General features: G+C 44.6%; 1 protein-coding gene across 1 annotated transcript in view; it reads right to left on the bottom strand.

Moving 5' to 3' along the window:
* CEP170B (centrosomal protein 170B) overlaps nucleotides 1-22,152 on the bottom strand; it is a 107,891-nt gene extending 85,739 nt beyond the window's left edge. The window contains exon 1 of the mRNA XM_089680306.1: nucleotides 21,977-22,152. The gene's annotated coding sequence lies outside the window, so the exon portion shown is untranslated. The remainder of the gene's footprint in view (nucleotides 1-21,976) is intronic.
* Between the last annotated feature and the right edge of the window lie 2,776 nt (nucleotides 22,153-24,928).

The following is a 24,928-nucleotide window of genomic DNA, read 5'->3' as shown; positions in this document are numbered from 1 at the left end:
TTTCAGCTTACCGAAAATGTGTGCAGGGAGGTCAAACTGTTCTTTTAATGTTGAAGAAAGGTGTTGGGTCTGGATCGCGTCTTTGCGTTGCAGCAACATGTGATAGCACACTATGAATGAATGACAGTAGTGTGTTGGCATCGTTCACTTTAAAGCTTTAGTTCACCTCTACAGAAGAAAGGTAACTGTGGACATCCTCCCCATCCCCCAGTTTCTACTATACTTACCTTCAGGGTTAAAGGTGCAAATACCAAGCGCAATGAAGTTCCAGGGGACATGTAGATAACCACAGTATGGGCAGCTCCAACAACTCATCTGACCAGCAATGAGACATGGGCACCAAACAACAAATAAAGGAGCGCTCCCAACCCTGTGGAAGTCAATAGAGTCACAAGTCCAGGAACAGTTAAAATCAAAATTCACTTTAATGTTGGCTTAAAAAGCATGACATGTAGGATTGTCCAGATTGATACATCACCAAGCCACTGGAAAGGAGAAACACATGTTCCCAAAAGCTGGATGACACATGATCCTGGACCCAACAGTAGGTTTCACAGCCCAGGAGCCTCAGGACAGTGGGAAGGTTGTGTGGATGGCAGCCGCTAGGATCACTGAGATGGCGCATCCGTCAAAAGTCATGTGTCCCAGATCCAGTTGTTATACCATACACCTGGTGAGAGACCGCCCGAAGAAGGGATGGTGAAGGCACACTGGAAGCCTAGGGGAGCACTCAAACCATGTCAAACCAAGGGAGAGAAGCTGGTCATCACGATACCACGTTTCAGGGACTTGCCTCTTCCTCAGATCAACCTCCAGGGTTGCCAAGCCCTCAGCACCCCCACAGCCACTCCAGTGGTCTGAGAGTTTGAAAACCCCACTCTTCTCCCTCTTCTCCATCAGTGCTTCCAGAATGGACCACGTGGATTCTGACTGGTCAGTGCCATCAAATTGACATTTACTTACCTTATCCTTTGTTCCCCCAGCAGACGACGCTCCCCTCTTCGTGCCAATGTATGTTTCGGGTTTTGGGCAGGTGCTCGGCGTTCTTATTTAGGGCTAGTTCACACCGGCAGCCAGGAGCAGTGAAAACAGGTAGCTGAGCCACAGATTTACTGCCCACACAAAGAAGAAAATGCAGCTGCTCAGAGCGATACACATGCTGTGGCCAAGATGCTCTGCTTCGTGGCAACGGCAAAAATTAAACCCCGTCACATTCGGTGGGCAGTAATGCTGCCTAACTTGACACCTTGAAGTGAACAAAGACAAGCTGTGACCACATGCTTGCAGTTGCAATGCAGTGGTTCAGCCTTTCCAGAGCTAAACAGGTGATGAGGAGGCATATCACCTTCCAACGGCCTGTTAACCACCTTCTGGAAAGGGATCCACCTAAAATTGCTTTTTGAAAAAGGGTAAGGGCTGCCATATAGCTGAATGAGGCCTTACAGTGCAGGACTCTTTGCTCTGTATCATACATGGTGACGTCATAGTGCAACTGCCAGCCGAAATGCTGAAGAGGCTTTCAGGGAATGGCTGCATGAAAAGAGAAGCCTGCAAGAGTAAGGAATGAGGCAAGTAAAAACTCATTTTTCCTGGTACCCCATTTTTTAAAAAGGTAAGTAAAATTTGTGTGTGGGATGGGGGAAGGGGGGTGCATGAGTGTTTCTGTCACTTAACTGAAGTTCATCTTTAAATGGTACCCCCAACTCACCAAGACAACCCAACAGCATTGAAGAATGATAAAATGCATGGTAATGCATTAATGTGCATTGTTGCTGCATCACACTGGCAACACCGGGGTGCGCTTGCAAGCTATTCAAAATGGATTGGCTGCTGTGACACAATAAACGTTAAAAAAAAAAAACACACACACACACTGTTCTCATACCAGCCTTAAATCACACAAGCAGAGCTGTATATCAACAATGCCAGATTAATACTTCCTGATCCCCTAGGCCAAATGTCTTCTTATAACCCTTCATAGCCTAATTGACTTACAAGCGCCAACAGGTTCAGTCAACATAGGCACACAAGGCACACCAAGGCAGGAGGTGGGGAGGCTGAAAAAGACGGTTTACCCACTCTGGGTCAGTTTACCTAGAACCAGAAGTGTGGGACACATTGTCACCTTCAAGTAGGTTGGTTCTAGGTTAGAGTTTCTCAACCATAGGTTGCTAGAATTTTCTTGAGCAATGATCAGTTTCTGCCTCTCAGATAGGTTCCTAAAGACACCAAAGATCTTTTTAGCTATCTGTAGGGGGAGTTCTTCCCAATGACCACAAGTGTAAGGACCATTCTTCCCAATGACCACAAGTGTAAGGACCATTCTTCCCAATGACCACAAAAGTGTAAGGACCATTCTTCCCAATGACCACAAAAGTGTAAGGACCATTCTTCCCAATGACCACAAAAGTGTAAGGACCATTCTTCTCAATGACCAAATGAATGTATAATGAGTTGTAGATATAGTCATTTTTAGCTGGGGTTTCCTGAGACCAGAAAGTTAATTCAAAGGTCCTGAAAAAGTTGGAGAAGGCTGTTCTAGGTATACGGATCCAGACTAGGTTATCTGTAGGTACACAGTACAGAATACTCAGGGAACCCCGTCTGATTATAATGGCAGGCAAGGTGGCACTTTCCCCTTCCTAGAGGCCTTGCCAGCCTAGGCAACAACCAATACCGTCTATGCAGAAACCTGGCCTTGCTCATGCACCAAGTCACACAAATGACTGCAGAGGGTCCCAGCAGGTAACATGGTAGGCAGATGTCTCCATGTCTTGGGGAGACATTTATCTTTCTTAAAGTGCAATTAGGCGTTGTTTAAAAATGGGCACCAGGAGCTTTTAGCCATAGTGTGCTAGTATTCACAGCATATTATCACATTATGGCAGACTTACCCCAGTGCTGCACTGTCAGCAGTCCAATCGGTCAAGAGCAATGCCATCTTCCTTCCAGTCTTCCTTTTGGGTTTCAACTCTTTGGCTAGGCAGCGATGAATTGACTTCCACATATGTGCATGGGGATCACATTGTCCCAACACAGAGCCATGCCATAAATGTGCGCTAAGCTGTGCATGTGTGAGTGTACACAAATTCTAACAGACGAGCAAAGAGCTTATGATAGACGGGACCAATATTATCTGAATTCAGCAGTATTGTATGCTATGAGCAAATTCACACAGTTCCATTTTGGCCCATAGTATTGAGCAAAACAGAAAAAATCTGTGTCCCCAGTTCGATTTTAACTTTTTTTTTATGCTGTGCGCCTGTGAACATTTGTGCGAATATTTACATGCGTACATTGTAAATGGACAGGGACATATGTGCTGATGCTGCCTAGTGAATTTAAGGCCAGGGGAGATGTAAACATCAACAATGTGTAGGCAACAGCGGCACAAGCGCTGATTAACCTTAGCCTTAAAGTGGAACTGTACTGCATCTGAGCACCACAAACTAAAAAATGCTATTCAATTCATATTTACTATTCAAAGCAAACTTTCCCATCCATGTCTCCATGATTTATTTTGCTGAGAAATCCCTTTGAAAGGCACCCCTCCTCCCCCCCTATAATTTCTGGCCATGGCCATCTTGAGTAAGGGCAGATGATTCATATAGCATTTACTTCCTGGAATCCATCTGCCCTTAGCTCAGGCATGCAGGTAGAAGGGTGTGCTTAACAAGAAAACCCCTCCTCCCCTCTTAAAGACTCCTAGCATTCATGACATCATTTGCTTAGGCATGGAACCCAGGAAGTAACTGAAAAAATTAAAAAAAAAAAAAAAAAAAAAAGAGAGAAAAAGCTTAAAACAAGTAAATATATTTTCCTATCTATTTACGAATGCTAGCAGCAGAAGGATAGGTAATGTTGATTGAGAGAGTGAGGTTCCACTTTAAATCACTTTAAATGATTGAAGGGCAAGGTCATTCTGCACCTGCGCCGATGCCACTGCTTACTGAATGAGTCATTTTAGAGGATGTAAACTACAATATGCAGGCAGCGGTGCAGGTGCAGAATGACTGTACATAGTATGCGACACAACTCATTCCAAAATAAAACGCATGTATGCCCATATGTGATGAGATGCATAAAAAAAACAACTTGCTGGCAGCAAGATCCTGCGTACATTTTAGAATGTTGTGTGCATCAAGACTTGAAATTAAATGATTCAAACCACAATGGAGAGATGCTTGAACCATGGAGTGTTATGCCTAGTACACATGATCGGAAAATCGTACCAAAAAGTACCGCTTTAGAAGTAATCATACGATAATCTGATCGTTAGTACACAGCTTTCGTACAAAATTATTAGAAGGGACAAGAGTAACAATGTTTCTCGTACAATACCAGATTGAATGATTTCCGGTTAATCAGTACAGTTTTCGCCCTAAAATACAATACCTTACTTTTTCATTTTTATTCTATCGTACGAGAATTTTTGTAACTTTAGTAATGTCTTCACTTTCAATATGAGACTATCATGCAAAAAAAACCAAAAAAACGGACGATCATTCGTCCGATATTTTCATCATGTGTACGGGGCTTCATAAAGTTATGATTCCAGTCACTGGCTATCGTTCTACTTTCCAAACAGTTCAAATTCCTTCACCTGAAGCTCTAGGAAACTTGATCCAATTCCATTTTCTGACAGGGGGTTAGAAAAGCATCATTGTTATCCTACAAATGAGGGTGGGGGGGGGGGGGGGTTGAGAGTCAATTACCTGGGACAATATGATGATCAGATTTTCCTAGGTCAGACTCTGTGTAAATATCTCACACAGGAAATGGGATTATATTCCTTTCAATGGGGACAATTAAAGAATATAATAGGCAATTGATTTCTAGTTAAAGAGACATGGCTAAACAATAACCACACTGATATCTATGGGAGGCATTCAATAAAACAATTGTGACAGTCAGTATGATCCTTTGAAAAAGTTACAAGCCAAATTCATGAAAGCTTTGGGGAAGGTTTTGATAAGAATTCCAACATGAGCACCAGAATGAGTTAGTTGTTGGCCTACAGACAGACCAGACTTATTGGGAAAGGTGTCTGTCTTCAACCTTATTAATGTGCTTTGTAGTTACTTCACTGGTTGCTGGGAAGAAGGCCGCCAGCATCCTAGTAACCAACGATGCAGGCTGATCACTGACAGTAGGACAAGCTTGATGGGGATGCTCAGAGACAGGGGCAAACTGACAACTCATGGGGCCCCTGGGCAATAGGGGATCATGGGGCCCCTGTATCATTGCCCAAACTCAAAAAAAGCCTATGAAAAAGGTACCAGGGGCATCTCATGGGGCCCCCTACTGACCCCAGGCCCTTGGGCAGTGCCCGAGTTTCCAAATGGTCAGTCCGCTCCTGCTCAGAGACTAGTTCCCCACCAGGTCTGCCTTCCTTGTAACAGAGCAGAAGGCAGTGGATGGACTCCATAGCCATCACTGGGATTAACCATGTTCATGAATGGAATATGCAATCCACCCACTGCCATTTGCTGTGAATCACATGGGAAGCGGACCTGAAAGGGAACTAGTCTCAGAGTTTACTATCAAGGTCCATCTACCCAACAAAATCAACTCCACACCGTTCCCCATCAAGGTCCATCCACCCAAAAATCAACTCTATGCCCACTGCTCCTGTTGGGTGCTGTGTGAAGACTATATCTCCATCAAGTATTGCTTGTGATTGAGAGCGGACAGCAGTAGGTGGTAACCACTAGTGACTATGACTAAACATAAAAATAGAATCGCACTACAAAGGCTTAGTAAACCGCTGGTACAACCATTGATACAAGTAGTATACCCAGTATAATTCCAAAAGTGCTGCGCTAAGAATGACAATAAAACATGTATACATAAAATATCAGTAACTATTCAAATAAATAAAGTGATCAAAGTGAAAAAAAGAAAGTTAAAAAAAAATTGCAAGTGACACAAGCAATCCCAAATGGTGCAAATGCAATTGGATGGAAGCAATTAATCCAAGTGTTGATTAGTGCTGCAGATAACGACACCTCATGTGCATCACCACATGGTGTAAAATAGGACTCTCAACAGAGCAAATAGGCTCTTTAAGGTAAAAAGTGTCAAGTGCACTTGTGTATCCAAATGGTTCTTCACTCGGTTCCGCTACAGCCTCATAGATGTCACATCAATAAACAGCCAATATGAAATCATGTGGAAGAAAAAAAATCCAAGGAAGCCACACTGGGAAACCGCACTCAAAATTTTATTAAAACAATTCTCTAATTACTCACAATATAAAAAATTTGACAAGCGCTCATCTGTAAAAATCCCAGAAATCGAACCAACAACTTCCTGGTTGTAGAATGCGTGGTGGCGTCATGAGTGATACCTTCTCCCTACACGTTTCGTCACATCTGATGTCATTGGGGGTAGGTGAGGCGTCGTTGCCTTCAGCGTTAAAGTGTTTCTAAAGTCTCAAGGTTTTTTACCTTTGTGCATTCTATGCATAAAGGTAAAACGCTTCTGTGTGTAGTAGCCCCCCCCTAACACTTACCTGAGCCCCCTCTTGATCCAGCGATGTCCATGAGAGCCTTGGTTTTCTGGGGACTCTCACTCCTGATTGGCTGAAGCAGCAGCAGGAGCCATTGGCTCCTGCTGTTGTCAATCACAGCCAGTGAGTCAATCATAAGAGGGAAGGAGCAGGCAGAGCAGAGCCACAGGTGTGTGTGTGAATGGAGCCGTTTGCTATGGGGGCACGCGGCAGGGGGGAGGGGTCAGGAGCGCTGGCAGGGGACATGAGAAGAGGAGGATCCAGGCTGCTCTGTGCACAACCACTGCACAGAGCAGGTAAGTATAGACATGTTTGTTATTTTAAAAAAAAAAAAAAAAAAAAAAACACAAGAATTTAGTATGAATTTAATCAACAATGTGGATTAATTACTTACACCCGCTTGCATTTGCACCATTTGGGATTTATTATGTCACTTGCACATTTTTGAACTTTTTTCACATAATTTTTTTATTTTATTTGAATAATTACAGATATATTATGTATGCATGTTTTATGGTCATTCTTAGCGAAGCACTTTTGGAATTATACTAGTGACTATGGCCAACAACAAACAAGGTGGACCTGATGGGAAGCTCTCAGAGTTCCCTATCAGGCTCTGCCCACCCACAGCAAAATTCTTCGCCCATCTTCTCTGTGTGATGGGCGCAGTGGCCGTGCAGGAAGTTCAGTTTTGCCAGGTCGCACTGTGGATGGAAGGTCTGCAATGGGCACTCCATCCTCGGTACTGCCACCCACCATGCCTCCATGAGGCAAATTCATATACCTGTTTCCAACAAGAACATGAATGCAACATTTTTCATGAGGAGGACCAACAGGATTGTAAACAGTGTTGAAAACTACAAAACAAATAATGGAAAGCTCCGTACTGTACAGTGCCAACAAACCCACTTTTTCCACATTCCAGTGTGATTTGAAATGAATGGGCTGCAAAACTGCACTGCATGGGAGCACGTGGGTATTGCACAGGAACGCGGCATTTCTGTGTGATTCTGGTGAAAACTGGCCTTATTTATCTCCTTGGCAAATTTGGAGGCTGCCATTGCGGACCTCACAGTGTTAGTTGCCTTTCGCCTGTCATGCTGACCCACTGGCTTTAATCCTTGACTGGATCAGGTACATAAGAACTTCTGATCTGCATATTTGTTCTGGGTCAGTGAATCAGAAACTATCCCAGCCAGAGGACAAGCACCAACTAGGCTGAACTCAAAGAGGAAACTATGGGACTTGTTGGAAAAATGTTATAAACATTTGGCGAAATTGACCTTTTTAGTTTTTCCAAAATGGCCGATCATTAAAAATAGACTTTGTGGTTTGTACACTGCATGTTCAGAATGTAAACTGTTCATGTTATTATTGTGCTTCTTTTCTCAATAAAATTGTTTTTGAAAAAATAAATAAACAGACTTTGGCATTTTACCGCATAGTCCAGTGGGGAAATAAAATCTTCACCCTTGCATCTCGTCGTCCTCCCCACCGCAAGGTTCGCATCTTGTTTTGCTTAGGAGATTATAATTAGGGCCAGTTTACACCATGATCACAAAGAAACGAGTGCAAAATTCCTGTGCGATTCCCACGTGCTCCCATGCAGTGCCATTTTCAGTGCACTGCTCTTCAAAACATGGAACATCAAACCGCATGGTACGGCAGTACTATGCGACTTGGTGCACTTGCAATCTACGTTTGGAGTGCCACGAACACTACATTGGCACCCATAGCAGATCACAAGGGCAATGCGTTCCAGTGCAGTGTGGGACCGCCTTTCCTGCGTTGTGTTCTACCGATACTTAGCTTACTCACGCAGGCTTCCTCCTCAATGGTTAACTGGTCCCCCAAAAGCCTTTTCCCCTCACTGCCCAATAGGTTGCAGCTCTCCGATGTCATCCTGTACCATGCAGTACCAGCAGTCCTGCCCTGTATGGGAGGACGCCCAGGGCCCCCACATTCCAATGTGTCAGGCAGTAGAGGAGAGCGTCAGCTGCCAAGGGTGCAAGGAATAAGGCAAGTCATTTGCATTCATCATTCCCATTGCAAATCAAGAGGTTAAGGCTTTTTATCCTCAAAACTCAGCTTTGATGTAATTTCAAAAGCTGATTTCAATATTTTAGAATCTGCAGCTTTAATTAACATCCCATAGTGACCCTCCCATAAAGAGCCTTGTGCAGGAGCTTCCTATTATGGGGTGACAACCGTCTCTTAATTGTGCCTACAAGTGGCCGTATTGATACGCATTGTACAAGCATTGTCCAAAGCTGGAGTGAATGCATTTAGACAGAATGTAGCTGAAAAGGCCTGCAGATCATCAGCACTAATGCAAAAAAGGTGAACAAGTTGCTATAGATAAAAAAAAAACTCCCAGAGATCACATCATCCTGTACTGTCTTGTTGCTAGGATGTTGCTAAGAGACTTCTAGCGCTTACTGTTCACATCCACCATCACAGCAGCAAACTCTTTTTCTGATTTAGACTCCCCTGATACAGTAACTCTGAGCCCAGCATTTGAGATCACCCCCATCTTCACAGGAGTGTGAACAGTAAGAGCTAGGATTTTCTTAGCAACGTCCTAGCAACAAGGCAGGATGGAATGATGATATCTCCAGGGGTTTTTCAGTGGCCCACATCTATAGCAAGAGCAGTAGTCAACTTTGGTCAAAGCTGCACAGCTTGTTTTCCTCTACAGCAGTGGTCTCCAATCTGCGACCCGGGGACTGGATGTGGCCCTTTACTTGCCTTTATCTGGTCCTCAAGGCACTATTCCTCCCACTGATACCAACGACGTGGCACTATTCTTCCCACTGATACCAACCATGGGGCACTATTCCTCCCACTGATACCAACCATGGGGCACTATTCCTCCCACTGATACCAACCATGAGGCACTATTCCTCCCACTGATACCAACCATGGGGCACTATTCCTCCCACTGATACCAACCATGGGGCACTATTCCTCCCACTGATACCAACCATGGGGCACTATTCCTCCCACTGATACCAACCATGGGGCACTATTCCTCCCACTGATACCAAGCATGGGGCACTATTCCTCCCACTGATACCAACGATGGGGCACTATTCCTCCCACGGATACAAACGATGGGGCACTATTCCTCCCACTGATACAAACGATGGGGCACTATTCCTCCCACTGATACAAACGATGGGGCACTATTCCTCCCACTGACACTAATGATGGGGCACTTCCTCCCACTGATACCAACGATGGGGCACTATTCCTCCCACTGATACCAGTGATGGGGCACTATTCCTCCCACTGACACCAACAATAGGACACTATTCCTCAAACTGACACCAATGATGGGGCACTTTTCCTCACACTGAGACAACTGGGAACTATTCCTCCCACTTACACCAATGAAGGGGCGCTATTCCTCCCCCTAATACCAAAGATGCGTTGTTTTTCTCCCACTGATGTAGGGACAATTTCTACTCCCAATGGCCACAGTTCGGCCCCCCAAAAATCTGATGAACAGTATACCGGCCCTATGTTTAGAAAGTTTGGAGACCCCCTGCTCAACAGGCACCCCTAATCTGCATAAGCAGTTTTTGGGTAAAGGTGCACTATGCCTTTATTAAGTCTATGGGAACTTGGAGGCTAGATTCACATGACAATTTTTATACAGAACAGATGGGACATGGGTGTGCTCGAGAACAGAGAGGCCAGGATGAGGAACTACTGTTGCCTATGCAAAAACCTAACTGTGCATACAGCCTTCAAAAATTAGTCAAATATGGGAGGAACATGCCACACGATGCACTTCAACTTGTCTACGTTTCCTTCATCAGATACAAAAATTATATTTAAAAATAAAAACACAAAGAGATTTTAATCTGATTGGCAGCCAGGGCACAGAACAGACTAAGGATTGGCTCACACCTATCAGTTTTGTAATGTTTTTTGCATTGTGCTTTGCGTTTTTATCACATTTTGCATCTTTTTAGCTTTCTTTTGTTTTGTCGAAGCAAAATGAGGTAAAAACGTGGCAAAAGCACACTACATGCGTTTCAGCATCTTCTCCATTGAACTTTATTGTAGCAAAAACGCTGCTTTTTACCTTTAAAAAAGTCCATGACCCTTTCCAAAAACGCAGCAGCTCAAAAAAAAAAGCATAAAATGTGAACATGTCCCATAGGGAACCATGTTAAAATGGACTGTAGTGTGTTTCTGCAAAAGGCATTAAAAAACGCATTGGTGTGAACCAGGCCCAAGAGCTGACTCAGATGTGCAGCCAGGAGGTGGTAAAAGCAGTTGAGGCATGGTTTTACTGCCCCCTGATCGTCCAACTAAACAAAGGCATGCAGCTGCCCATGGCTGTAAAGATGCCATAGCAAAAATTAAAGGGTGTCTGTAGATAAAAACAAACTGTGCAGCTCTGACTAAAGTTGAATAATGCCTTTGGTACAGGTGTAGGCCATGTATGTACCTCATGAAGCCTGACTAGAAAACTCCCAGGACACTGCTAAGTGAGGCCCAGTCATTACTGTTCAAACCCCCTCACATGCGTTTATCTCTACTGATGCAGTAGCTTGGCATTTGAGAGCTCACTCCTGTGATGGCGAGGATGAACAGTAAGTCCTCATTTACACTGTACCATTTACAGCGGCTGTTTTTAGCTTTTGGCATTTTTTTCTATAGCCAGTAAATTCCCCAGCATGTTATCCTATGTGTCCATGCACACTTAGGCTTTAACCGATTTCTCGCCGCCCTACGGCAGAAATACTGCTACAGGGCGGCAAAAAAAACAATCACGTATATATGTGATTTTACATTTCTGGGTAGGGAGCCATTGGCGGCCTCAGCTGTCGAACACCAGGTTCCGGCCGGTGATTCCCTGCCGTCACCCAGCAATCGCCGAGTATCATCCACGGGGGAGAGAACTGTTTATAAACAATACAGATCTCTCCCTTGTCAGCTCCTGCACATTGCTTAGAATGCCTGCCGCAGTCCCGCTATAAGTTGCTGATCACTGCCATTACTAGTATTAAAAAAAACAAAATTCCAGTATATTTACCGCCATTTGTAGAAGTTCTACAGTTCTACAGTTTTTAAGCGGTAAAAATGCTCGAACGCTGGTAAATGCGTTAAAACACGGCAAACCGGCAAGGTTTTTTTTTAGCCCCCCAATTTTTTTTTTTAACCGAAGAAAAATGCGGCTAAACGCTAATGCAAAAAAACTTGCGTTTTTAGGCTATGTTCACACTAGAGTTGTGTGCAGGCGGCAGAAAGGCATTTGGGAAGTGTTTTTACCGCTTCCAAAACGCCTCAGACAATTCTGCACATTGCAGCACATGGTGCTGTTCTAATGGGGGCGTTAGCGTAGTGGCGCAGCAAAACGGACGCCTCTGGTTGAGTCAGGAGGCGTTGAAGCCTCCTATTCTAGTCTATGGTGCCGCTCCGCAAATGCCCGGCCGGCGTTTGCGGTGCGGTTGCGACACGGTTGCGGGGCGTTTGCGGAGCGGTAACACCATTCAAACTTCATTATAGGCGTTTGTAGGGCGTTTTTAACGCTTGGCAAATGCCTAGCAACCACCGCTGAACCGCTCATGCGTTTGCAGAGCATTTGCTGAGCGTTAAAAAACACTCCGCAGACGCTGGACCAACGCTTGCCAAATGCTATAGGGGCGTTTGGCAAGAGTTGGTAAAACAGTCAAGTGTGGACGAGCCCTTAGAGTGACTCTGTACAGGTAACGCTACAGGCGGTTTTAAAACACCCAGTGTGCTTGAGGACTAATAGCTAGGCCTCACTTAGCAACGTCCTGGGAGTTTTCCGGTCAGGCTTTATGAGGTACCCTAAATGGCCTACACCTATAGCAAGGACATTATTTTACTTTAGTCAAAGCTGCGCAGTTTATCTACAGATGCCACTTATCTGCATAGGCAGTTTTTTGGTAAAGGTGAACTAACCCTTTAAATGGCATGTTGTATCCAGGAGGCAGTACCTCAGCTGAACACAACCCATGGGGCTCTTGCCACCATGCATGCAGATGTGGCGTGATGGGTTGACATTTTCAGGGTTAAAATAGAATGTGAGGAAGTGACATACCCCCTGTCAAACGCCTGTATAAAGCGATCCATTGCCAAATGCTTTTCAGAAGGGCAGCAAAGATTTCCACATGTATGAATGAGCCCTGAGGATGTTTTTTTTCAATAGATGCCAACTTGGCCGATATATGACAACAAAAGCAAAATGGCATGGTTGCCCATAGCAACTAACTCCTTTTCATCCTTCAGATGGGAGGACGACTTTTGCTCCGGTTTTTCTCCTCTTTCCACATATCTGCTCCAAGAATCCCACCTTTGTATTTATTCTGTTCACAAAGCTCTTAGAACCTGGTGAACGTCCAATGCTGCTTTTAGCTCTGGTTAGAACAGGCCTCGGCAACCATGTTGGAAAAGGCTGCTAAGACTCCGGGAATAAACAGTCCCTAATCTTCCTAACAACCGACACACACAAAGCCTGTGCAGGAATTCCTGAGACACACGCTGGGTACTTGCAGCCCTCCACAGCTCCACAGGACATAATAATATGTTCCAGAATGTTCTGGAGATCCGCGGCCATCACCACAGCATTTTATTGGAGTTCAGCAGCCTTAAAAAAACATGAAAGAGATATGTAGGATGCTGCTGCTGTCCACTCATTGTGAAAATGCTAGCTGCCTGGCTGTCATACTGATCCGTTAGCTTCAATACTTTGTAACTGACCCAGAACCAGGATGCAGATAAGACGTTCTGGCTTTATGATTACTTCCTAGTGTATATGCTTGTTCCAGAGCAGAGACTTAGGGGCCATTCACACCATCCCTGCCGGGCAGCATTGCACAGCGCATAGTGCATAGGCAAGGCGATCTGCCTTATGTGCGTTTATTTCAACGCATCACACCGTCCCTACACAACGCACCCCAGCAAACAAGGGGTATACAGAGAGCAGCATGAATGAGCCCTTCTACTAGGTTCACACGTGTAACTCGTACCCTCCCTCATAAATATGACATTTACCTGAAACGTCAGCAAACGCATTATTAAACGCGCCTCTAGAAATGTGCCTTAGCCCCCATTTTAAAGAGGAGCTACACTGCATCAAAGCAACACAAACCAAAAACCCTATTTAATTCATTTTTATTATTTAACCACTTGCCCTCCAGAGGATTTACCCCCCCCCCCTTCCTGATCAGGACATCTTTTGCGATACGGTGCTGCGTTACTTTAACTGACAATTGCGTGGTCATGCAATGCTGCACCCAAATGAAATTTAAGTCCTTTTTACCCCCACAAATAGAGCTTTCTTTCGGTGGTATTTGATCGCCTCTGCGTTTTTAATTTTTTTGCGCTATAAACAAAAAAAAAAAAAAAACGGACAGTTTTGAAAAAAAAAAAAAAAAAACTATATTTTTGACTTTTTGTTATTAACCACTTTCCTACCGGGCACTTATACCCCCTTCCTGCCCAGGCCAATTGTCATTCAAAGTGCTGTCGTACTATGAATGACAATTGCGCGGTCATGCAACACTGTACCCATGAAATTTTTATAATTTTTTACACACATAGAGCTTACTTTCGGTGGTATTTAATCGCCACTGTGTTTTTTATTTTTTTGAACTACAAACAAAAAAAAGAACAAAATCTGCTGTGCAGAAAAGTGCAAGATTTTTTTTAAGGGCAGAATCACACATTTTTGGCCCTATAGACTTTAATTGGAGCTCCTGAAAACCAAGATGGCAGTGCTCAGCATCAATCTTAGGACTTTTGGATGTCTACACATGGGAGCCATTTACAGGTAAATAACATACCTAGACTATGCTACATGTACAGGTAATTATAGGAAGATGCTTGTTGGAAGGAATGGTCCAAAAAAGTGCATGTGAAAACACACACCTAGAAGGACCTTCCCTGACTTCAGGGCACAGGGCTCCAGATAGGGGTAAGGGCAATATGGCCCACTTAGGCAAAAGGTCTGGTGGACCCCTCTCCGCATGGCTAGCTGAATCTGACCATTGAGTACTGGGTGCGGGCTCTCCCAAAGGCAGCCCTGTGGGGCAGGAAGGAGCCTAATGACCACACATCCTCATCTTAAACTTCAGGGTAGGCCCGAAGACCCACACCACCCTCCTACCCTATGGAGTGAAAAACACACACAAAAAGAGAGTAAAATAAATAAGTGTTGTACAAAGGCTAGTACTTGTGGGCTGATAGCAAAAATTGTCTCGGTCTTGGCCAAAAGGCCTAGTCCATGAGTTGGGGTGCAGAACAGAGGATGGTGCTGTGGCCTAGTGCTTGTTCTTACAGTGGGGTCCCAAACCCATACTGCTAGTTCAGCACCCATAGGTTGCAAATCCCAGAAGGGCTTTACACTGCCAGCTCTCTGTATTTCCAGCCCTCAGGCAGAACAAGTAGTACTGCTCATATCAGGAGTCTCCTTAAAACTGGAAAGAAAATCCACAATTTTGGTCACCAGAACAGGAATAGCTGGAAAATCTTCCAGGAGGAACAATAGTTCTGGTAATAAACCAGGGATTTCCTAACGTTGGAAGGATTACCGCTCACTTCCTGCTATGGCTATGGGACAGGAAGTGAAGGGAAATCTCCCCAATGGGCCACAGATGGCAAAAATAAAATTGAGAGGAGTTATAACCCTCCTTTACACTATCCAACATTAATTGACAAAGTTTCACTTTTAGTTCTACTTTATTGCTCACAGGTTTTAAATGAAAGAAGTTCCTTTCCTTGTATTGGTTTTAAGTACGCTAAATGGTTACTGTTGGGAAACACAGACAGTTCTGATTTCAGATAGTGAAAGAAAAACTCCAAAGCATGATGGTTTCAACCCTATTCATCTTTACAGGTCCCCGGACAATCCCTGACTGTAAAAGGAAGACATCAGGTCTGTGCCAGCATACAAACGTACCCGCCACCGGACCTTCGTGGCCTGCTCATGATCACCTCCGCCACTCTCCCTCCGCAAGGCTGGCTCATGGAGCTGCTCCTGATCAGCAAATGTTCAGGCATCAGAGCCAAGAATTAAATGAATATATAATGGAATTCATTGATGTTCATCTTTCTAAATACGCCTAGCTTTAGCATAGACCTCAATCATCTGTCACTCTGTGTGCCTCCAAACAATGTATGTTGATGTATGCTCACAAGGTTTGGAGTAAGGGCTCATTCACATTTGCATCCCCCTCCGAAGTGCGATCCACAGTGGATCGCTTTTCAGAGATCTTTTGACAGATGGCTGGGAGATGTCACCTCCTCACTGTATTTTTTAACCCTGCACGGCAGTTACGATCCAGCCCCTTGCACTTGAATGGGACACGTTTGGCTTCACGACTGCCTGCCAAATGTGACAGGGAGTATAATTTTTGCTCTGACTGCAAACCATTGCGGCTGTGGTACGTGTACAAGACCATCTAGCTGCCTTTGCAGTCATGGGCAATAAAACCACAGCTTAACTGACTATTTGTAGTGCCCCTTGACCACAAGTGAAAGTAGGCCCTAAAGTAGAACTTTAGGCAGAACTCTTTTTTACATTTCGGATAGCGTAAGTGTCCCACTGGGGAAAGTTACCTTCACTTCCTATCCCATAGCCAAAACAGGAAGTGGGAGCAAATCCCTGCAAATTAGGGGAATCCCGCAGGTCACCAAAACCAGTGTCCCCATTGGAAAATTTTCCTCTATTCCTGTTGTGGGGACAACTAAAATTGTTCTTTTAGTCTCAATTATTATTATTATACAGGATTTATATAGAGCCAACAGTTTGCTCAGAGCTTTACAATATAACGGAAGCCAATACAGCAACAAACCAGTTCAATACAAGAAGGATAGGAGGGCCTGATCCTTGGAGCTTACAATCTAGGAGGGAGGGATTAGTGGTACAAAAGGTAATAACTGTGGGAGATGGACTGGTAGGAGGAGTAGAAGATTCCATTATTAGCTGAGGGCAGGATAGGCTTCCCTGAAGAGATAGGTTTTCAGAGATCGCCTAAAAGTGAGCAGAATAGGCGATAGTCTGATAGATTGGGGTAGATTATAACGGTAAACAGGACTAGAGAGGGTGAATCACCCAAACAGGCACACAGACAGCAATAAAAACCTGACAGGTGTTCTAATCCATGTCCACTCTATCCAAAAATAAAAATAAAAGTTTTGCCTTTAGTTACACTTTAACCGCTAACCGACCGCCCTATAGTAGAAATACTGCTACATGGGGGCACAGGTGCGTAAAATCACACACACACACATATATATATATATATATATATATATATATATATATATATATATATATATATATATATATATATATATATACACACACACACGTGATTTTGCATTTCCGGGTAGGGGCGTGCCGTACCCACGCTGCCATTCGCGGCTATGGCTGTCAATAACCAGATCCTGGCCAGTAATTACTCGCTGTTGTCTGGTGATTTCGAAGATCTCCGATAAGGACAACTGTTTTGTTTACTAACAGTTCTCCTCCCTGTCAGCTCGGGCACACTGCTCTGGATGGCTGTGCACAGCACAGCCACCCAGAGCAGTGTGATTACAGTGATGCACACAGACACCGCCCCCTAGTAAAACACTCCCTGCACACAGTTAACTCTTTGATCGTCCCTCATGTTAACCCCTTTCTGCCCAGTGCCATTAGTACAGTGTCAGTGCTTTTTATTTTAGCACTGATCACTGTATTGGTGTCACTGGGGATGTCAGTGACACCAAGTCAGTTCCCCCCCAGTGTCAGAATGCCTGCTGCAGTCCTGAAATAAGTCGCTGATCGCCGCCATTACTAGTAAAAATAAAAAATAAAATATCCCAGTATATATACCGCCATTTGTAAATGCTATGACTTTCACGTAAACCAATTTACACGTATAGGGATTTTTTTTTAGCAAAGACATGTAGCAGAATACATTTTGGCCTAAATTTATGATGAAATTTAATTTTTTTACTGGACATGTTTATTAGCAACAAGTCAAAAATATAGGTTTTTTCTCAAAATTTTCAGCCTTTTTTCTTTTATAGCGCAAAAAGCACGTAAATTTCATTTGGGTGCAGTGTTGCATGATCGTGCAATTGTTAAAGTAACACAGTGCCATAACGCAAAAAATGGCCTGATCAGGAAGGGGGGTAAATCCTCTGGAGGGCAAGTTATTACTTTCCTCTGTATTGTTCTGAAGTACATTTGCTGAACAATTAGGGCCCTTTCACACTTTCCTAATGAAAAAAAATAAAAAGGCAGTAAAACCGCATATGCGGTTTTGTCGTGTTTTCTGGACATCTGACTCCAATCGTGTACCTGTGCAACTTGGACATGTGACAAAAAACGCACCAAGAATACATTTGCATTATTGAGTTTTTCATTCATTTAAATTAGGAGATGCATTTTTTTAAGCACTTTAAAAAAATGCACCCAAAACACACCACCCCAGTAGGGCACTGGTGTGAAGAGTTCCATAGGATTTAAAGTGATACATTTTTCATGCATTTTTTTTTTCACCCCAAAAATGCATCAAAATTAGATCAGTGTGAATGGGCCCTTCCTGTTGGAAAGCACAGACAGTTCTGATTTTGAATATTGAAAAAACAGCTCCAAGCATGACAATCTTATACCTATACATCTCTGCCGGTCCTAGACCTAGTCCTGACCCCAAATACAGTATATCACTTCTGAACCAGCATCTCAGTTGGATGTACATAGGCGGAATACAACAGGGATATCTACGCAGGATTTTACTGGCAAACAGATCCTGCATAAAAAACAAAAAGCATTTAATGGTCCATAAGGTGTTTTACGCATATAGAGGCCTCTTGAGGGCCATACAGCACAAAAATGTAGGTGTATATCCCAGTCTGGGAGCCACAAGGGCTGCGTACAGCCACTCCTAGTAATCAATCGCTGTACGCAGGTATGCGCCAGTACTTGCCTACACAAAATGCACGTGTAAAAACGTACAACCCTGAATGCGCACTGTCAAAGGGCAAATCTTTGCACACAAGCGCATTTATGCACGCACTGGCATACACAGCCATTGTTTATTATGGGAGGCTGTGTGCCGTACCTGTGGCTCTTGGGTGCACAGTGGCTCAATGGTTACCCTGTGTGCCTTGCAGCACTGGGTTCTTCAGTTTGAGTCCTATTAAATACATTATATGCATGGAGCATGCATGTTCCCCCTACGTATGCATGAGTTTAGCCCCACACTCCGAGGACACACTGGTAGGTTACTTGGCCTTAGCATATTCTACTGGGTGTGCCAAAGATGGCCACCTCACCATCTGCCACTACAGCAGATAAAGCTTTCTGGGTCCCCAGGGAGAAAAGAGCTTAATATTAATTATTAATTCATGAACATACCCACCTACAGCCAATAATTACCATGGGCGGCTTTTCACAACATTTGTAGCATCTGGACAGGGAAATACACCCACATTTTTTTGTACGGCCTCAGAGGTCCATGAGCATGAGGCCTCATGGTGCCCATGCATGATATGATAAAACTGAATGATTGATGGATGATTCAACAACATGATAGAATCGGACACTGGCATGGTCAAGTGATGAGCGATGGGTTGATCACATCTGTCACTACCCAAGTCTATTGATTGTGGTGGATAAAAACCATAGTTCAACTGATGGTGATCATTTGTAAAATTCTTCCTACATTCCTCTAGCTCAGTCTTTCTTAAATCAGAGCTTCACCCAAGTGTTTGTAGCTGCTGACTTTTATTTATTTTTTTAGCTTTGATTGGAGACCCCCTTTAGGATCCTGATGAAAGCTATGGACCTCCACAATGATACAAACCTAAAGTGATGTTAAAGGCAATTTTAAAAAAGACAAAAAAAACACAAACACATTTCATACTTACCTGTTCTGTGTAATGGTTTTGCACAGAGCAGCCCTGATCCTCCTCTTCTTGGGTCCCCTGCCGGCTCTCCTGGCCCCTCCCTCCTGCCTAGTGCCCCCATAGCAAGCAGCTTGCTATGGGGGCTCCCGAGCCTCTGCCCTGCATGTCCATTCACACACAGAGCCATGGCTCACCCTTACCCCCTCTCTCTGCTCACTGGCTCACTGACTTGATTGACAGTAGCAGGGTGCGTTTTCTTTAATTTTTTTAATTGGCAATCCATTGATTACATAGTTAGTCTGGCTGAAAAAAAGACAAAAGTCCATCCAGTTGAATAAGGAAAAAAAAAAAGTTATAATCCTACACACACAGTTGATCCAGAGGTAGGCAAAAAAACCCAGCAAAGCATGATCCAATTTGCTCCTGCAGGGGAATAAATTCCTTCCTGATCCCGCAAGAGGCAATCGGATATTCCCTGGATCAACTTTACCTATAAATGTTAGTATTTAGTTATATTCTGTGTATCTGAGAAAGAATCCAGGTCTTTTTTAAAGCAATCCACTGAGCTGGCCAGAACCAACTCTTGATTGGGACAAGAGGGGTGCTATATAGTAAATGTTATTTTGTATCTGACCCCGGCGGATCCCCTTGAAACCCATCCATGGACCACTTAGTCTTCATTCACAAGCAGGGGTGGACAGACAACTCATGGGGCCCCCGGGCAATAGGGGATCATGGGGCCCCTGTGTCCTTGCCCAAACTCAAAAAAGCCTATGAAAAAGGTACCAGAGGCATCTCATGGGGCCCCCTACTGACCCCGGGCAGTGCCCGAGTTTCCAAATGGTCAGTCCGCCCCGTTCACAAGACCATAGAAAAATACATAAGTGTTTTTTTAATTACGGATCTGAGCACAGCTGCATTGTTTTCAATGGAGCCATTCATACAGGTGCGTAAACATGAACTGCATTCAGATCCATAACACAGAACCCAAAAGTCTGCATCTAAGAACATGCATTTTATGCACTTACATGTATAAATGCCTGGATACGCATTTGTAAGTGCATATATTAAGACTAAACAAAGGGAAAAAGAAATCATTATTATGTACGCATATGTGTTTTTATGAATTTAATGTATATATACGAACGTATTTTACTGATCATTACGCAGGAACTTTTCTCGAAGAAAACATATATAACACCAGTAAACTTTTTATGGACGTGTGAATGAAGCCTAAGACTGGGTTCACATATGTGCGGGGCCACTTTCAGTGCGATTTTTAAAAAGAGCGCAGTTTCATTCAGCAGTTTAGGTGTGAATTTTAAATGTGTATGACGCTTGAAATCGCACCTGAACCAGATTGAAATACGTACCTGATCCTTTATAAAGATGCACTGCGGGCCGACCCGTACATATGTGAACCAGCTCCATAGAAAGTCAAGTCACATGTCATGTGAATTGGATGTGGTTTAAAACGCATCCAATTCGCATATATATGAGCTGGGGCTTAGGGGTCCATGGACCCCAAGTTAAGAGCCCCTGTTCTAGCTCAATTTGTAATCCCACCATCTACATGTGTACACACAGAGAGTATGCAGAAATACAGACTGTGGATGCAGAATTTTATACTGACATACAATAATACTGAGCATGATGCAGCTGTGTACATGAGCCCGTAATATACCACACTGCTGCGTTCAGATTTTTAAAAAGCTATGCGCTGTACAGATCTGAATGCGTTTTTTTTACGCCGTTTGCATGAGCCCCTACAGTACCCGCCTGACCTGCGCTGGCTGCATCCAGGGCGATGACAGGTACTCTTGAAGGCTAACGACCACAAGGCGGACCTGCACGCTGTCATCCCTCCCTGATCCTGTGTTCAGGCCTCTCTCCTTCATCTCCTGTCATCAGCGAGGAATATAAAGTCGCAGCACAGAGTGCGATGGAAAGACAAACACAAGCTCTGGCCAGACAAGCAGTGTGGGTGGAAGAAATCAAGCCATGCCTTGGGAAGAGACATCTGCCAAATTCAGGCGGCTCATCACCCCCCCACCCCCCCCTCCCAGTAGTGAATTACAAAATCACAGGGCCCTGCAGTGACCAAACCCAGCAATCTCATGTATTATTCACTGACACAGACACAATGTAACAGCACATCATCCCCCTATCAGATCTTTTCTTAGGAGGGGGGATCCAGGGGACTGGAGGCACACAGGACATGCCGGATGATACAGATGTCATGCAGCTGCAATATTTTGATCCCTTTAAATCCAAACCACGCCCCCTCCCAGGATCTCTGCTTGTCACAATGTAATCATTAATCCCTTTTCACTGGGGGGAGGGGGAGAGGGCATCTAGCTGCCTGACCCTCTCCCAGAAGTGAAAGTGTTAACATTTACACATCCCCCACCCTCTCCCATAGATTACAGATGGATAGAAATGACACCAAATACATGTCCATAGAATGCCATACAATGTATCAGTCCAGAGCACAGATCTGATCACACAGGAAGAAATATGGACGATCAGCTGTGTCCCTGTCCCTAGGTGACATGATGGAGGCTGGTGCTGCCAGCCACTTACCTGTCTTGGCTCTGGCATAGGATGGTCCCAGCAGCCCCCTGGGATCCAGCAGGAAGGGCAGGCTTGAGATCTGTGGCTGTGATGAGCAGACAGGAAGGTGTATGGAGGCAGGTAATGCATGCACACCAGCTACACACCCTCTCCCCTCCTGCTAGTCCGCCTGCACTTGCACGACAGGTTCATGACATCACCAGCCAGTCCCCCTCCCCCTCTGGCTTGGAAAACCAGGATAGGTGACATTCTTCTTCTGCAATGAGGGGAGGCGCTCGCCATCTGCTGGAGAGTCTGAGAATGCAGGCAAAGGACACCTGAGTCAGTGGTGGTATACACAGCCTGCAATGGAAGGATTCCACTCTGTAGCTGGCCAATCAATGGCCGCCAATTTAAAGTGATATTAATCCCTCATTTTGTAAGCACTTCCAGCAGCTGAGTATGCAGCTTCTTTATCTTTTCATCCTTGCCTATGTTCATGTTTAAAGTGGAACTGTCAGTTAAAAGACTAGTGTACTACCCTCTCTCTTCACCCCGGTCACATCGGGTGCGACTTGGCATGTGATTTTGCCAATTCGCACCCTATTGTCCGCTGTCAAATCAGTGTGGTTCCGGTCAGGGGAGGACTGATAACTCATGGGGCCCCCGGGCAATAGGGGATCATGGGGCCCCTGTGTCCTTGCCCAAACTCAAAAAAGCCTATGAAAAAGATACCAGGGGCATCTCATGAGGCCCCCTACTGACCCCAGGCCCTCGGGCAGTGCCCGAGTTTCCAAATGGTCAGTCCGCCCCTGGTTCCCACTTGGTCGGGCCGTACCGATTTCTGAAGTAGTACATTTACTACTTTTGGTGCGATTTGCATAGACAACTGTGTCAGATGTCTTGTGAATGACACCTGAAATCGGCATCTCACCCGACTTTGAAATCGTGCGACTTCACTGTAAGTCGTACGGTTTCAAAGTCAGGCTTGATGTGACCAAGGGGATAACCCAGGACCCTGAATTCACTATATCTGGTCTCCCACAGTACACAACATGGAAATGCAATTATTTTAGTAAATATAAACTTCTATATACCTTTTCTCATCAGCAGTTAGAGCAGTTTTATGACTTCCATCAGTGTCCAGCAGAGCACTGGTTAAAGCTTGTAGGAGGAGTTTTCATTCTCCCCTGATTGTCCCATGAGACTGCATAACCCCTGATCCTCTGTCTACAAAGTGTTGATTGGCCCTGTGCTGATCACAACTTTTAATAATGGACACTAGTTCTGATGACCTTGGGGCCCCCAAGGTATTACCTTAATTTGCTGGGATTTCCTTTCGTGTCCTGTTTTGCTATGAGACAGGAAGTGAAGGGAAATCTTCACAATGGAACACAGATGGTGGGAAAAAAACCCTGACATGAGTTAAAACCCTCCTTTGCTGTATCCAAATAACTATTGCCATAACTATTACCCCAGGTTTCCTGTTTCAAGGTGGCTCCTTTCTCCTGCAGCATCCTGTTGGATCAGCATGTGAATAGGCTGGTGCAAGACAGACAGGATCAGCTTGTCAGACTCTAGTAGACTTCAACAAAATGTTGGTCGTCTCCCTGTTAAATGTGAATGACAATGACATGAATAAAAGATGCCTTCAGCTCCTGTTCTCTACCCCTAGAGGACTCTTCCAACGCGTTTCACCCTTTTCAGGGCTTAAAGTGTTACTAAACCCTGGACTCACTATATCTGGTCTCCCAGAGTACATACAACATGGAAATGCAATTATTTTAGTAAATATAAACTGCTAAATACCTTTTCTTATCAGCAGAATATAACAGTCTTGAGATTTCTATTAGTGTGCAGCAGAGCACTGGTTAAAGCTTGTAGGAGGAGTTTTCATTCTCCCCTGATTGTCCTATGAGGCAGTAGGACCCCTGACCCTCTGTCTGAACAGCACTAATTGGCCCTGTGCTGATCACATGCACCCTCCCAAGAAAAACAAAAAAACTCTCTAGCAATACACACCAAACTGAGCATGTGCAGAGTTTCTCCACACGATATGTCTTATCAGGAGATAAGAGGGGGACATTGGAAGAATGGGAGGAACAGAGAAGTCAGGATCAAACAGAATTTTTACACAATGCATTGGAATAACCCCTTAGTTTCCACAGTGAGTATAACAAGCATGCTTTACTGCATATACAGACTGATTTTACTGTTGTGGGTTTAGTAACACTTTAATCATAGAGGCCAAATGCATCTGAAGAGTTCTCTACAGGTGGAGCACATTTATTTACTCATTTACTCATTCACATTTATACAACAATGATTCAGTGTCTGTGTGCAGATGGCCACCATTTTTTTTAATCCTATGGAGCCACCCTTGCATGAAGGGTCTAGTGTTGTGTCTTCCTGCACTGTGTGCATCAGTAGAAACCCAGCCAAGGATGCCAAGGCACTCCTTTGCTCTTCTCTCCTCCTCTCCCCTCCCTCCTCCAAACCAACAGACTATCTGGAGACTACAATGTCTGCTGTTAAAGTGGTTCTAAAGGCTCAAGGTTTTTTACCTTCATGCATTCTAAAACCTATTCTGTGCAGCAGCCCCCCCCCCAATACTCCCCTAAGCCCCCTGTCGATCCAGTGATGTGCACTGGAGTCTCAGCTATCCCGGGACTCCCCCTCCTCATTGGCTGAGACAGAAGCAGGAGCCATCGGCTCCCACTGCTGTCAATCACAGCCAGCGAGCCAATGAGAAGAGAGAGGGGCAAGGCTGAGCCGCTGCTTCGTGTGTGAACGGACACACGGAGCAGCGGGTGCCCCCATAGCAAGCTGCTTGCTATGGGGGCACCCGACAGGAGGGAGGGGCCAGGAGCGCCTGCTGGGGACCTGAGAAGAGGAGGATCTGGGCTTCTCTGTGCAAAACCACTACACACAGCAGGTACGTATAGACATGTTTGTTATCTTTTCTTTAAAAAAATAAGCTTT

The sequence above is a fragment of the Staurois parvus genome, unplaced genomic scaffold (genome assembly GCF_062004578.1).
Source record: "Staurois parvus isolate SC_StPar_1 unplaced genomic scaffold, SC_StPar_1.0 ptg000239l, whole genome shotgun sequence".
Lineage (NCBI taxonomy): Eukaryota > Metazoa > Chordata > Amphibia > Anura > Ranidae > Staurois > Staurois parvus.
This window is presented reverse-complemented; position numbering and strand designations above follow the sequence as displayed.